The 16,377-nt window shown below is 39.9% G+C and overlaps 1 protein-coding gene across 2 annotated transcripts in view; it reads right to left on the bottom strand.

Moving 5' to 3' along the window:
• The window catches only part of STXBP6 (syntaxin binding protein 6), a 257,695-nt gene that overhangs the window by 166,196 nt on the left and 75,122 nt on the right, over positions 1-16,377 (bottom strand). The gene's annotated exons all lie outside the window — the stretch shown is intronic.

Raw genomic sequence — 16,377 nt, 5'->3', positions numbered from 1 at the left:
CCCATGTGCATCCAGAAGCATAAGAGGGCATTTAATTTCCAACAGCAAACAACTGAGTAATTGAACATGAATTGCCAACTAGGTATTTGCCAAATACCATTGCCAACTAGGTATTTGATCGTATGGGTCAATGGAATTAAGGGGGGGAGGGGAGTCACCTTTGAATAGACTGGAGTTGCACAGAAAAGTTAAGCCCTCAGTAAGGAGGACCAAGTTCCAGAGGCCCGCCCATCCACAGAAGAGGGCTTGCCACTGCCTATCAGGATGGAGGCAATGATCTCTCATCAGGGTCACAACACTACAAAGTCCTCAGAGGCAGGCTTTGGCTTTTAAAGCTTTTAATGACAGAAGAAAATCCAAATGAATGGCATTAGTTTGCATAAAAATGAACAAGGAGAAAATAGAATGATAAACCAGAAACTGGCTTTCAGAGGTTTCTTTTCAATCCTTAAAGCCGGTTATCAAACTGCAGGGAACCCAAGCTCTTTGGGGACTGGCTGCCCAGCTTAAAGCCACGGCTGCGTACAGACTTGTGAGGACTGCCTGCTGCCTGTGGGGGTTTAAGGCTCGCCACCTAAACAATAACATTTTAAGAAGAAGAAAATTAAAATTGACAGTGCATTAGCTTAAAAAAAAAAAAAAATCATGCTAAACGACCAAGCAAGTGTCTGTGTGCTTCGTTCTTGTAACACACAGATTGCCTACACCTTCTACACAAGATCCTGAAACTCCGCTCTTAACAGGGCCAGCACTCCTGCTAATGCCAGGGCCATGGCACTTGGGGTCAACAGGTAGCATAGCCGTAAGGCAGTCAGGGTGGGTCCCACTGTGTTCCCCCCTTGAATGTACTGCCGTTTAAGCATCCAGGGTATTCTCAGGGCTCTTAAGCTCTCTGAGGATGAGCTGTGTTTTTCACGAGTCTGTGCGTGCATACAGACACATAGACAGACACTAGACAGACAGCTTAGTCTGCTGTTGACCAGCATTTACTGAGGTCTCTGCTGTGCCAGCCTCTTGGCAGGGGAACTTAATTTCCACAGCATGCCCACAAGGTATGAAGTGTTCCCACTGCCGAGTTGAGGTAGGTGGTTCACACAGGCCTGGAGCATCCTGTGGCCACAGTTTGAATGGGACGCGGCTGAACTTCACACAGAGCAGTGCCTGGGCCCTCCTATGCTTTCACGACACCAAACCTTTCAGCATATTTAATGATGGTAAGTATCACCCTACCTCTTCACTTTAAACTGAAACTTGTCACTTATTTACTCTTCAGAAAAGACATAATTTCCATCTTCAGAATGGATACTTTTATACACGTCGGTATGGCAGTGACAAAAACTTGTGATCAAGCTCCAAAGGTGTGTCAAATTCCTTGGACAAGAAACCCTCTTTGGCCTCCACAAAATTTCCATTCCTGCTGGAGGCATGTGCGAAGTCATCAGCTGCCGCTTTCTTGCCTTTTCTAGTTCAGTCTCTGCCAGATGACCAGTGACTCTTATTTCTTGTCACCAATAGAAGAACACTTTAAAATGTCAGATGAGGATGATGAAGAAATTAACATTTATTAAGCATTTATTATAGTCTGAGGCCAAGCAAGGTGGTTTATATATCTCATCTCAAACAATTTTTTCAACTCTCATAATAGTCCACCAAGATAGCCATTTTCAACCACCATTTTACGTAAGTGGGAACAAGGCTCAACGAGGCCAAGCTAATCCTCTCTAGGTTACACAGGTTAAACAACGAGTATATAATAGAGCCAAGATTCAAATCCATATTTTTTTCTGTCTCCAGAATTTTTGTGCTTATGCAGGGCTACTTCTGGTCACTTGGGTCCTAGAAATGGATGAAACAGATTTTGCACACAGACCTATCACTTGATTAGCCATTTCTGGGCCCCAGGCTTTCCCCACTTGTTACACTATGTGTGACAAAAAGCCTCAAATCAGGAGGGCTTCTGCAACTTATCACAGTGTATCTGACTTGCCAACATACACAGACAGCTCTTATCTTTATAAGACCTATTAGACACTTAGGAAAATGATGTTCTCCAGGGCACCTCTCATCAAAGTAAAACTTGAAAGTTCTAATTGGACTCAATGTGGTTAGGCTAAAATTAGAGTCAGCCAACTCCTAAGTCTAAGTAAATCATTCCAATCCAAATCTTGTTTTCAATACTGCACAGACCAACGTATTTATGATACTAACTACACTGTATAATGCCAAGTGCTGTATCCTTAAAAGACTTTGAGTACCACCATCCTATTCTTGCTTCTTGGTCAAAATTAAACTGGTCACGGGGAAATGTAAACGCGTTCCTGCAAAGTTCTCCCCCACTTGCTTGTGACCTGTGAGGTATCTCTGGTCCAGATTCAAAAAGCTCATCTTATGGGGAAGAAGATTTCTTTCTTCTTCTGACCTCAACATTCACAGAGCTGTACTGTAGCTCAAAATAAAGTCAGATTTTGGAAGGAAGAGAGTTTGAAATATTATGTAGAAAAATCTTGGCAACAAAACCTCTATCATATCACAGTCTCAAAGCCAGAGAATTTTATCTGGAAGACTGGCTAACAGTGATTTAAAATAAAAAACACCACAAACACACTTTTTGAAACTGAAGGAGGCATTTATAATTTTAAGTGCCCTTGGTTAGGAAGTCAGTTTATGAATATGAGTGATGTAAGTCTCCTTAGTATCAAGTTGCATGTTTTTTTCCCTGTAATACTTGGTTAAAAATGCAAAAAACCAAGAGCAGCCAAATTAAATGAAATCAAAGTCCATTTAACAGGCTGTCCTCTAAAATTCAAGGTAAAAACTGTCATCATGCAAAAGGTTCCAAGCAGGAGTCCTTAAGTATTAATGTTGAGCAAATGAATGAATGATTCTAATACAAACATAAGGAAATAAGCATTATGGAATAATGCTTATTTATTATTAGATAATTATTATTATTTGATTCATGTCAATGTATGACAAAAACCACTACAATATTGTAATTAGCCTCCAACTAATAAAAATAAATGAAAAAAAAATCTATTATTAAAGTTTTGATAATAAACACACATGTTTATTCAGTGTGTATATCAACCCCAGATATAATCATCTGAGAAAGTATAAAATGCACAACAGTAGTTGTTCAATAAATGCTCTACCATCATTGTCACCAGTAGTCCTAGAGGGGTTACCACGTTTTGCAAATACAAATGCCCTCAGGGAAGGTATTCAGACCACATATCAGTCTGTAAAGGTTTTCGTAATTTATATTATTTCTCTCCTAACATCTCAGATCAGTCCCTCCGAGGAACTGTCTTTTGCACAGTATGGGTGAGGGGGGAGAGTGATTTCAGAGTGAGGAAACAGCAGTCCATAGTGATGGGTTACAAAAGGAGGGTCTGGGAGGCAAAGAATATTAGTACCTAAGAAGAGGTGAACAGGACGCCTGAAGTGAGACGGGCTAGAGAAAGGGGGGATGGGGGATGGTGGTGGTGGTAAAGACCATCTTGAAAAACACACAGAAAATCAAAGTCTAGCTCAGACTTATACTGTTTCTGGAAACAAAAGTGATACTTTTAAAAGTTCTAAATCCTATAGAAAAGGGAATATTCTGACTTCTGTTTCCCTTTAGGTAAGGTATGATACATCTGAAAGCCTTTTGGAAACTTAGTATTTGAATTTAAGTTCAAAAAATGTCTTTCCCAAAGAACTGTGACAAAACCATTTTCTAAGTAAATGAATGGCCTCTACAACTCCAGCCAATGAAGTGTAACAAGTGATAAATAAAGAAAAATAATTATGTATGAAGAGGAAAAGCACTAACCAACAGAACTGCTCATACGGGAACCAAGGACACTGCCCTATTGGCAAAGAATGAGGCTCCCCTGGATGAATCCATAAACGTCAGGTCCAGAAAGGAAACACAGGTTTCCCTTTTTCAAATAGGACAAAAGGAAAAGAAGCTTCCAAACTAAATCAACCAGGTCTGACCTGATGATACTGTATGGCTGTTTAGAGCCATGCAAATCACACCTAATGTTAGAACCGACACATGTAACTTCTCAGACAGATTTCGGGTTCCAAAAGGAGAGCCATCGTCTGCAACTACCAAGAGCCACACACCGTGCCAAGACCCTCACCTGTGTTAGGACACTTAGCTGGCACAGCAGCTGGCTCTTACCGTCTGAAAAGCCGTGGAATCACTGCGGGTGGGTGAGTGGGACTTAGACTGATTTCAAAGGGCAACTCCATGCTCACTGCTTTGGGCAACTACCTCTGAAGCCAGAAATTTTACAACAGTAGATTACAGTTCACCAGTCAGAAGTAGTTGTTATTATAGCAAAAGCTTCCAACCACCACAGCGCTAGCTGGGCCTCTCCAATCATTTTTGACTATGCATCCCCTCAATAAAAAATTATGAGTATTAAAACTGCCAATACAGCCATACTTGTAAATTACAGGCTTGAACTACAGCCCTAAATTATAGCAATTATAAAGCATACAGGAAAGATATAAATCAGAAAACAATTACATTTTAAATAGAAATTCTAACATTTTCTTCTCTTAACCCAATGGATCAGGCAGTACATCACATTTGGAGACAATGACATCTTGGCTTTTCACCTCAAAAATACTCTCACTGAGCACTCTCCACTTTATGGGTCCCCAAGTCCAGGAGAAAGTGAGAGAGAAGTGAGATATGCCTACACACTTGGCCGTTACAGGTAACCCATGCCCAGTTTTTTTAAATACCCAGGCCCTAGAAGGGACAAAGCCACTTCCTTGATTGGCACCCAACAAGCTCTTTCCAAGAGTGAGTGGTACAAATTGTCCTTGCATACTGATGTGAAAAGGAACGGCACAGAGATATATTTTCCAGTGCAGTTTAGCTACAAATTCCATCTGTTTCATCTAACCCCAGAGTCACTCCCAAAGTCAAGGTCAAAAACAAATCTGGTAAGAAGATCTGGGCATGCTTTCTTCCTTCTTTTGCTGGACTGTAGTGATTCAGTGACGTCAGCCAAGCCATCCAACACACTGGGCCTCATTTTTCCATATAAATGTTGGTGCTGTACTGAGAATGACTAAGGATTCTCCTAGCTATAAAATTCTAGAGTCCTAAAAGAAAATTTCTAAGATGCTAGTTTCCCTCATCCTATTTGCTCCGTAGAGTCAAATGCTGAATCTAATAAAATGCCAGACGTGAATCATTAAGGAAATGCACTGACCTAGGATAGAAAGCATGTTTGGCTGACATTTATCACTTCCCCATCCCTCATCTAACAACAATATAGAAGATGCCAAATCAATTAGTACATGAACCAGACCAAAAAAATGAGGCAAAAAGCTCTCTCTTTGAAGGAACATGAGGGCTGACTCTAGGTAAGACACATACTTTCTCTTTCTCTCCAAACATAGATGTATGTGTGTTTATGTGTGTGTGTGTGCCTGTATGTGTGCATGTGTATGTTAGAGAGACCAGTGAGCACACACACACATGCAAATGCACATGAAAAATCACATAATGCCTTAACTCTAAAGGGAGCAGGCATCTTATGGACCTCAAAGAGAACTTGATCTAGAACTATGTTACATATCATGGAGATGATAAACCAGCTGTTAGGCACACAAAGTCATAGGGTGCTTTACTTTTAGAGAGTTCTGGCAAACATGGGTTTTGGGATACCTCATTTTGGCCCACAGAGCACTGAGATTCCAGTGGCCTCCACCATTTAGAAGCAGTGTGGAGATTTCCTCTCATAAGTTATCTGTGTGTGCCTCAACTTCCTCATCTCGAAGATGGGTATTTTTTTTTTTTTAAGGCCAAACCAAGTTCCTTATTTCTCACTGTGAAAATTTAAAAAACAAACTATCCAGCAACAGATGGTTAAATACTCTACGGCACCCAAAACTCCATTAAAATGAAGCTTATAAAGTCTGTAAATTATTAAAAATTGTTATAAATGAAAAAAAGAAGGCAAACTTGTACCTAGAATATTGTAAAAGGTGGAGGGTATTAAAAAATGTGAAACTGAAACAGTCAAAGTCACAATTTTTACACGATTTTTCCCATTTTTTCCTTTTTTCTGGTGGCACTTTGTTTTTGATAAAGAACACACTTATACATTTATAGGGAGAAATACAGTTAAAAATTCATGAATCAAAAACGCTTTTTGATTCACAAGGTGGAAAGGATTCTAACCAAAGAGAAAACTTGTGTAACTGCTGATGACTCACATTAGCCAGAAAATCTAAGAGGACAACTCAATTCTATTGCTTCCTCTTACAAGAATAGAAACTTGGATCTCCAGGAATTCATCTTGAATCCACTTGCTTCTCAGTGCAGCATAATCTGTTAAACTGATACAGACATCAAAATGTAGTTGGGCATAAAGTCTACACCCTAAACTACATATGAGCCACATGTGGTGGGTAAAATATAATCTGTGTTAAAATGATGTGTGAGGGGGAGGGGAACGTAGTATGAATATTCTCGGTGAGATTTTTAATAAAAATGGAGTCTCCATTTTCCCCTTGAAAGCTAACTTTGAGGAAATGTAGAACTAAAAATGATTACAGAGAGAAAAGAGCATTCAGGGAAAGTTTTGACTTATTCAGTGCTCATTAAATAATCATTTATTCTCCTGTAATATGAACTCTTTCTTCAGGAGAAACATTCAGAACTCTTCCGAAAATGTGAGATAACAGCATCCCACTGTAGGTCACAATGGAAGCATTTAGAAATTGCTCGTTTTTGATGATTCTTCAAGGGCAAAAGAATCAGAGAAATCTACATTTTCTTCTGGGCAACTGGGCCATTAGGAGAATAAAAACTGCTCAGTAACATGATGAATTCCAAGGGAATTCAAAGACCACCCAGCAGCATCTTAGTGTGAATAACAGCAAGTTTAAAAAAAAAAAAGAAAGAAAGAAAGGAAACAGTCCAGCTCACTGGCCAGAGCTCCAACCCAGAAAGTGAGCCCAAACCAGCAATCTCAGCAGCAGAGGGATTTTGCCTGATTCCCTCCTGATCCTTCCTCTGTTCTACAAAGGGAGGCGGTGTGTACACACAGATCCTGCCCTCTAGGGGCTAGCAGTCTGAAGAGGTAAAGAAAAAGCAAACTGACAAACACAACTCAGCGAGGTTAGCACTATCATGGAGACGATACAAGAGACCAGAGAGAAACGTGAGCTAAGCCCAGAGCACAGTAACTAACTGGTCATCTGATCTCAGGTAACCCTCACTGTCCTCGTGGTCACTTATAGCTTCTTCTGGAAAATTCTTCTTGGGCTTGAGCATGACTGTAACTGGCATGGAAATATCACCCTATTCATATTCTTTCTCTCTCTAAAGGAAGGGTAACAGGAAAGAGCTGGGCAAACAAGAACCTGATCTGGGCTGCAAAGCTGGGTCCACAGGCGTTTGTACCAGCCTCTCCCACAACTGCTGTTTGCTTAACAGTGCACTTGATTGACCCTGGAGAATGCTTTATTTTGCTTCAATTTTTCTTTTGATCCAGTGAAGATAGGTGTAGGAAAATAACATCTCCCATTTCAGGAACAGGAATGCCACAACTAAGCCAGTTCTATGTGCCTACAAGATGGGATAAAGGGGCCTCAACACAAGGACTTTAGCATCCAATAGACCCAACAATGCACAAATACTCATGAGATCAGAGTGAATGACTTCAAAGTCTCAGAAATGGCAGGGCAGAGAGATGTCCCCTAGTATCCCAGTTTGGAGTGGGGATAATTTGGAACAAAGAATTAAGAGAAGCGAAGTTTAGAAACTGGGAGTCAGAAAGACCTTGAGATCCCTGGCAGGGTGGGACACAGAGGGGAGGCGAAAGCGAACTTGAAAGGGAAAGGGGGAAAGTGTGGAAGGAGAGGCGGGAAAATCCCACAACAAATCTGGGTTTTCATGTGATTTGTGTCTCACATGACATGGGTCACAGAAGCCTATCAGACATATGCTAACATGTTTTCTAAAAACTGCAGATGGATTATGTCTGTATGGCAAGAACAAATGAATGCCCCACTGAACGACAAGGTAGTAATATTGCTCATGGAGCTGAGGACCTTCTAGCAATTGGGCCTTATATACACACACACAAAGTTCCGTTAACTGGGGATATGAATATTATTTCCATTTTATAGATGAGAAAACTGAGACTCAAAGACTTGAAAGACCTAGTAGAGCCAATATTTTACCCTGAGTCAGTCTTACGCCCACACCTGTGTTCTGCACAGCTAGGCTGGGAGAAGGTAGGGAGCAATGGGGACATGAGGTGGATGCAACTGCCTCTGACTACAGCTTACGAAAGAAACCCTGATGACCTTTAATGTACAACACAACGGCAAAGAACACTAACATCTGAAAGGGGGAAAAACCATGGCCCCCGAAGACGCACCTGCAGGAATTAAAACTCCGCCTGCTGCTAGGCTGCTGTTTAGGACGTCGGCCAGGTTCCCAGTGCCTTGCCAGCCACGTTCCAGAAGGAGCGCTGCCTTAGTTTGCAATCGCCGGAACCACCGCTTGCTCTACCTTGCAATTAGTCAAAGCTAATCAAAACGAACACAAGTGAATCAGCTGTGAAATCCCTGTTCTTCACCATGGGCTGTCTGGTGGGAGAGAGCACAGATGGAGTTTCCTTTTTAAAGGAAATGTTTTGGCACTAGCCTCTGTTAAACAGTTTTCCCTTGTTTCCATCTGGTTTTAGTATTGGAACACGTACATGAGAGAATGGAAAAAGAAAATTCTGTTGGCGTGCTAAACCACTAGAAAAGCTGAAGTGGTCGACAGCACATCCTCTCAATCCTTGGAGACTAAAGCACTTTGTGCAAGGAATGTTGTCACATTGTTTTTAAGGAAAGGGAGAGTTCGGTTTCTTGGTTCCAGGCCTGTCCTAAAGTTTGTGCTTTTTTTTTTTTTAATGTGCACAGATGGGAGGGACCCAGATTTGAGTCTCGGCCTTGTCACCATCTAGCTGCCAGCCCCTGGGCAGTGTCTCAACCACTCTACACCCTGGCTAGTTCCTGTAAAGAAGAAACTGCAACAAAAGCCACATCACGGGCTATTGGGAGGGTTAAGTGAGATAACACCTGTTAAGTGCTTTGTTCTCCATTTTTGGACTCTCCCTATTCATAAGGCTTTAGAAAAGACAAATGATTATTACTACTGCTTTTCACAGGAAAAGATCTAGAACCATCGAGGAAACTCTAAAAACATTTAAAGGCATCTACTTGTTTTACTGCATAACTGAAGAGAAGTTCATACATGGTGGTGCTCTTGTCAGGACCCTCTCAGAACTTCCCTGAGGAATCAATCTTCTCTAAGACTCAAACACATCCTCTGACACTCTCACTCCAGTGTGGGGTTTACTTAACAGCCCAGCTACCAGGGTAGAGGACTGTCGCCCTCCAGCCAAAACCAACCAAAGCCTAAACTGGTAAGAAAGTAGAGTAATCCCAAAACATGATTATCTCTAGAGCCGGGTGAGAGAAGATGCTTGGTTTGGAAAGACCTCTCTCATATAACTCTTACGCCTAAGAGACAGACAGACAGAGAAGCACAGTGTCTAAGGGAATATTGGCCTAGAATCAAACCACCTGGGTTTAAATCTCTGATCTGTTAACTCACAAACCCATGACCTTGGGCCAGCCAATTGACTTGTGGATGCTGTTTCCTCATCTACCAAATGAAGATGGTACTGTTATCTACCTCATAACATTGTTAGAAAGAATAAATAAGTTAATATATGTAAGGAGCATAGAACCATGCCCAATATATTTGTCAATTTATTGAGTTCCTACTCCTAAATCAAAGAGGAGCCGGTGCTCCCCTAACTGTACTGAGCACTGAAGCATGCGATGGATTCACGGTAGGTGCTACACTGAAGGTTATTTACAAATAACACCTGCTGGCAACATCTACTCAGCCAGAAGATGTTTCAGAAGAAAACCCTCTCTTTTAAGTTCATGTAACCAACCAGTGGTCACATACGGTTGTGAGAGCTGGACCATAAAGAAGGCAGAATGCCCAAGAATTGATGCCTTTGAACCGTGGTGCTGGAGAAGATTCCTGAAAGTCTCTTGGACAGCAAGGAGATCAACCCTGAATATTCCCTGGAAAGACTTATGCTGCAGCTCCAGTAGTTTGGTCATCTGATGTAAATAGATGACTCACTGGAAAAGTCCCTGATGCTGGAGAAGATCGAGGGCAGGAGGAGAAGACGGCGTCAGAGGATGAGAAGGCTGGACAGCTTTACGGATGCAATGAACATGGGCAAACTCTAGGAGATGGTGAGGGACAGGGAGGCCTGGCGTGCTGCAGTCCATGGCGTCGCAAAGAGTCAGACGTGACTGGGCAACTGAACAACCACCACCACCAAGGATATCATCCTTGCAGATGTTTTAATCCAATCTGTCTCCACACATATCACAAAAGGGCCAATTTCTCAATGTGAAGTATAACAGAAGACATTATAGTTTTCTAAATAAAAAAGGATGTGGAAAGATTCATATAATCAAGACACTGGAAATAACTTTGCTTTTTATTGCACTGTCTTCTAGAGCTACTTACAGTTTTAGGCCTGGATTTACATGCCCAATCTCTATAATTAAGAGATAAAAGCTTCACCCTGATGTATATCCCAAATGGAGGAAAGTCTATTACTCAAAAACCTCAGAAATGAGATAGAGGACACAGTACAGGTCAAAACTGTAGATATAGTAGAGATCAAAGCGGTGTAATGTCTTTATGAATTCTGAAGAGTGGGGGAGAAATTTGCTCTTTAAAACATGGGTCACCCTACACCACACCTGCCTCTTAGGAAAAAAAGGTGAAGTGCTTTGATAGTTTACGCGCAGCCACTGGGGTGACAAGGACCGAGTGGATTTCAGTCACTTCAAAAGTGGTAACTTGGACACCTCTGAAGAACACTGTTGCCTTCATCTGGGAAAAGAAATATACACCACCTAAGCAAGGTAGGGATATTGTCAGGATTAACTGGAATTAAAACAAAACAACAAAAGAGACAGGATGACTTTTATTTTCATCTATATAATATCTGAAAGATATTTTCAATATTTACTACTTCTATAGTAACGAATAACAAATATATTTCACTATTATAGTTGTCTTGTATTGCTTCGTTCACTGCTAATAGCTTTGTTCATCTCTGAGTTCAGTGTAGATTTCTTCATTTTTCCTGGATAAAACCTCTTGGAAAGTGAGCTCAGCACTCCCGAATAAATCATTTCTATCAAGGTCAAATTTCATCTGTCTTGTATTTTTCCTTCTCTCTCCTCTAATATCTATAGATCTTGAGATGAGATCTAGTCTGAGTTTAGAAAGTAGATAAAAAGAATTTCTTTATTATGTCAGATCTCTGACAATTACTTTTGGTTAAAGTAATTCCAATAGCAACTATAAAGAATGTCCTCAAACTCTCATAATTGTTTTGAGTATCCATTTGGATTATTAACAACTTGAATTTATCCCTATGTGATATATATGAAACAAGAATGAAATTTGCTATTAAAATTTTCAAGAGGGTTCAGAATCCTAGACCCTCAGAGCCCAAAGGAAGCTTTAAACTTGTCAAATGAATTGAATCCCAACAAAATTCAAAACGTTGACCATGGCCAACCAAGAAGAAAGAGACCAATATGTATTCTTTAGATAGAACTGAATACCAAAAACATACTATTATGTCAGGTATACCAATAAGATAACCCAGAGAATTCCCCAAGACAGTGAAATTTCTCAACCTTAGCTTCAGTATCGCATGCATACCCCTTTCAGGTAAGTTTCCCCACTACCTCTTGTGCTGTATTTAGTAGGGCCTAAGTGGAACCAGGGCATCTGTAAAGTTCTAGAGGTTGCTCCAAGAAACACCTAGGACTGGTAGCCATGGAGATAAAGAATATTATTGCCAAGACCGATGCTAACCCACATCATTACCTTCCATGGGATCTATTTTACATAAATTATTTCATCAAAGATCATTCAGGACTCTTTTTAATAAGAAAATTTTGCTCTCTACAAATCTAAAATCATTTTGAAAAGATTAAGCTTCTCAGTTTTAACACAATATGTAGGAGAATGTATTAATCACAAAATTTAAAGTTTCTTCATGCTTCTTCTATGGAGATAATGAGCAGCAGCCAAGGAAACATGTTTACCCATTTAAAGATATGAAGGGTAGCATTACACATTATGCATACTGAATTAAAACAGGATCAGGAAAATCGATTTTAAACATGAAATTATGGAATGTTCAGTAGGTAACTGGCCTCTAAGAGTAAATTGATATTAACTTCTTAACAAGTTTCTAGTTTAGTCTTATAGGCCTAAATATCATGGAGAGGGCAACTGACTACAGAAACAGTTGTAGGCAAAGCTTGCTTCACAATTTGAATGGGCCAACAGTTCCAAGTTATAAAGTCCACATTGTCATCAGGTATTTAGTAAGCTATGCATTTAAAGTTTTGAACTTGTCAACTGAATTGAATGTCAGCAAAATTCAGAGCTCTGACCATGGCCAACCAAGAAGAAAGAGACTAAGATGTATTCTTTAGATAGAACTGAGTACCAAAAGCATACTGTTATGTCAAGTACACCAGTAAGACAACCCAGAGAATAATTCCTCAAGACAGTGAGATAAAAACATATGTTCACATAAAGACAGGTACATAGAGGTTTGTAACAATTTTATTTCTTATTTATAATAACAAAATGTTAGAATTCAGATGTCCACCTATATGCAAGTGAATAAAAAATTGTTTTATAACTATGCAGTGGAATACTAACCAGTTGATAAAATGAACCATCAATGCTTCAATTTAAGCATCTATTGAGTCTATATTTGGCAATGTTCCCAGCGCTACAAGGACCTGGGAACACACTGACACACAGATCAGATCAGGTGGAAGCACAGGTTTGCAATGATACACAGCTGCTTCTGCCTGAGGGCTCAGAAGACCATCTAGGACAACTTCTCATACCTATAAAGGAGAGGGTAGTTCTGGCACAAACTGAGATAAGACAGTTAATTAATTCTTATGATCATCCCACTAGTGACTCTGTAAGACATCTTTGAGAATCAATTTTTTCAAGATATATTTACATATAATAAAATGTAACCATTTTATGTATTTTGATGAGTTATGAAAAATGTATGCACCCAAGTAACTACCACCACAATCAACATATAGAGCACTTACAACATTGCAAGAAATTCCCTCATGTTCCTTTGCAATCAGTCACCAGCTCCACCACCTGGCAACCACCAATGGGCTTCCTGTCACTATAGCTTAAGTTGTGTCCATTCTAGGATTTCATACAAATAGAATCATATAGCATGTGGTCATTTCTGGTTTTTTTTTTTTCCTTCACCCAATACAAGGTTTTTGAGATTCATCTATGTTGCTACATGTATTGATGGTTCATTTTCTTTTTCATTTATTTTTATTAGTTGGAGGCTAATTACTTTACAATATTGTAGTGGTTTTTGTCATATATTGACATGAATTAGCCATGGATTTACATGTATTCCCCATCCCACTCCCCCCTCCCACCTCCCTCTCTACCCGATCCCTCTGGGTCTTCCCAGTGCACCAGGTCCGAGCACTTGTCTCATTTTATTGCCAGTTAGTATTCTACTGCATAGTTATAAAAGAATTTGCTTATTCACTCACCTATAGGTGGACATCTGAGTTCTGATTTTTGGTTATTATAAATAATAACTAAAACTGTTATGAACTTCTATCTACATGTCTTTATATGGACATGTTTTTATTTCTCTTGGGTAAATGCCTAGGAATAGACTTGTTGAGTCATATGTATGCAAGTTCAACTTTATAAACAACTGTCAAATTGTTTACCAAAGCAGTTCTATCATTTTTACATTTCCACTAGCAAAAATGAGAGCTCAAATTACTCTACATGTTTGCTAACACTTGGTATTGTCAGTTTTTTAAATTTCAGCCATTACTGAAAAGAAAAAGTGGAAACCAATATTTTAGAATGTTAACCACAGAGGCATCTCAGTAGTAAGTATCTGTATACAACCTAAGAAGTCAGCCAGCAAATCCAATGAGAAACACTCAAATTCTACCCCACAGCTCCATGAATGAACTGGAGAGGTTCTCTCCTTGGGTGCATGCAAGCTAAGTCGCTTCAGTCACGTCCGACTTAACATAATTATAACATAACTCAAGAAAGAGTTTATTTCCCCTGATCCAGCACCATTTTGGATTCCCCTAGAGGATACAACCCACTCTGAAAAATAATAAGTCTCCTGATCACAGGCCTCTCCTGCTCAGACTGCCAAACACAGAAAAAATTCACACAGAGAAGCATTAGTAAAAGACATTCAATATACAAAACACCCATGCTTACATGCGTACGTTGGCAAGCTTTGAAAGCTTTGATGGTCTTCTCTTTAAAAAAAGAATATAACTCTTTATGCAGTATGAAATGTGGTTAAAAATTATTTGCAGACATTGCCTTAATTTGGACAAATTTTGCCTGTTCAACATGGAGAACTGGTTTTTATCAACCAAACCACAGGAGTTGAAGGGCTTGGACTCCCAGAAAGCATAGGAGGTTCACCCAGGGCCCTGCTTCCACTGCAAAGTCTCCTAGGTAAGCTGAGATACAAAGACTAAAAGGACTGAACAGGAGAGAAGGAGGAACTCAGAATCCAGCTCACCTTTCAAAGAAGCCGCCCTTCCCTCTGCCTGGAATGCTCCCCACACCCACACCACCTATTTTCAGAACCAACGAGCTCTACTTTTTTCCTGCAGTTCTGGGTTCTCTCAAACAAGCCAAATCCTCCTAACACATGCTTTCAAATCATTATATTTTTCCTCTTTAACCTTTTCACAGTTAATGTTTATTTTGGTGAGTAAAATATTAATGACTACTGCTCCTTCCCCACTGAACAAGGTAAGCGTCATGAGCTTTTGTAACTGAACCCCCGCTCAGTATATAAAAATTCCTTAATAAAATTTTCATAATTAATTACTTGTTAATTAAAACAATGCTTTATCAGAGATGTATTGATAGGCCTCTACGCTTTGCCTAAGATAGAAACTAAAGGTGGCTGCTTCTTTCTCAATTGTAAGAAAATTCAAACTGCAAAAAAACCGTGGTTGTCAAAGTTACCTGGCTTTCTCCTGCCCCAGTTTCCATTAAACCCGCTGCTTCAATGTCAGATCTGCTTTGTCAACCAATCCTCTCAAAATTCAAATCCATGAAAAGGATGAAGACTTTCAGAACTCAAGACTCTCCTAACATTAGAATGCCACAGAAAAGCAAGTCTCATAGTTTCAGACTTTCAACCTGAAGGTCCTGGTAATTTATAAAGGAAATGCAGTTACCCAGTAAGTCCCCAGTTATTATTCGCTATGGCAGGGGAAATGGTCACAGTCTTTCACTAAGAGGAGGCTGTTAGAGGACCCAGATAACATTACCGACTTCACGATCAGCAACAGGCTGACAATAGCATGTGCTTTAAAGGTAAACAAAACCATCCTCTTCGGACTTCCCTCGTGGTCCAGTGGTTAAGACTCCATACTTCCAGTGCAGGCGGCACAGGTACAATCTGTGGTCAGGGAACTAGGATCCCACATGCCACCCGGGTGAGGCCAAAAACAAAAATGCCCTTTTCTCATCCACCTTTTCTGCAACTACTTGTCTTCAAGAAATCTCAAGGGAACGTTGAGAGAATTGAGCTTAAGAAAATTAGAATCACTATGCGTCCATGCTCATCCCATGTTCAGCTCAGCCCAAATATAAAACAAAACAAAATTTAATTTAATGCCTTCTATTCACTATCAGTACAAGCAAAAACTCCAGAACTGAAATTTAAAGATGTGAAAATGCTTTCAAGACCTGAACCTCATTAACAACATACTAGGAAGGTATTAGGAGAGGCTACTAAAATCTTGAGTCCCTATTGCATAGCAAGCACTGCCCAGCACACTAAAGGAATGCAAATGTCTTCCAACCCATTGCCAATTTTATTAACCTAATCACTACTGGGGTTAAAGAAAGACCAATATTTCAGGGTCAATCCTCATTCTAACCACTGAGAAGGCATTCTTACCAAACAGCTCTCTGTTTCCATTTCATTTTGAACTAAGGCACAGTCCTTCTGTTATCTTTACATCTTCTTTCTGGAAAAAAGCTATCTCTACCCTGAAATAAGTTCTGATAAAGAAATGATCAAAGGCTTAATTCTTAAAAAAAAAAAAAAAAAGAAGAAGAAGCTAAAAATGGGTCCAAAAATAAAGTTTTATTGCCAAGTCACAACTGGAGAAACTTAAGGGAAAAAAAAAAAGATGAATAAAGGCAAGCCTAATTTTTCCACTGCC

Source organism: Cervus canadensis, chromosome 17 (genome assembly GCF_019320065.1).
Source record: "Cervus canadensis isolate Bull #8, Minnesota chromosome 17, ASM1932006v1, whole genome shotgun sequence".
In the NCBI taxonomy this organism is placed as follows: Eukaryota; Metazoa; Chordata; class Mammalia; order Artiodactyla; family Cervidae; genus Cervus; species Cervus canadensis.
The sequence above is the reverse complement of the archived record's forward strand: the minus strand, read 5'-3'. Positions and strand labels throughout refer to the sequence as shown.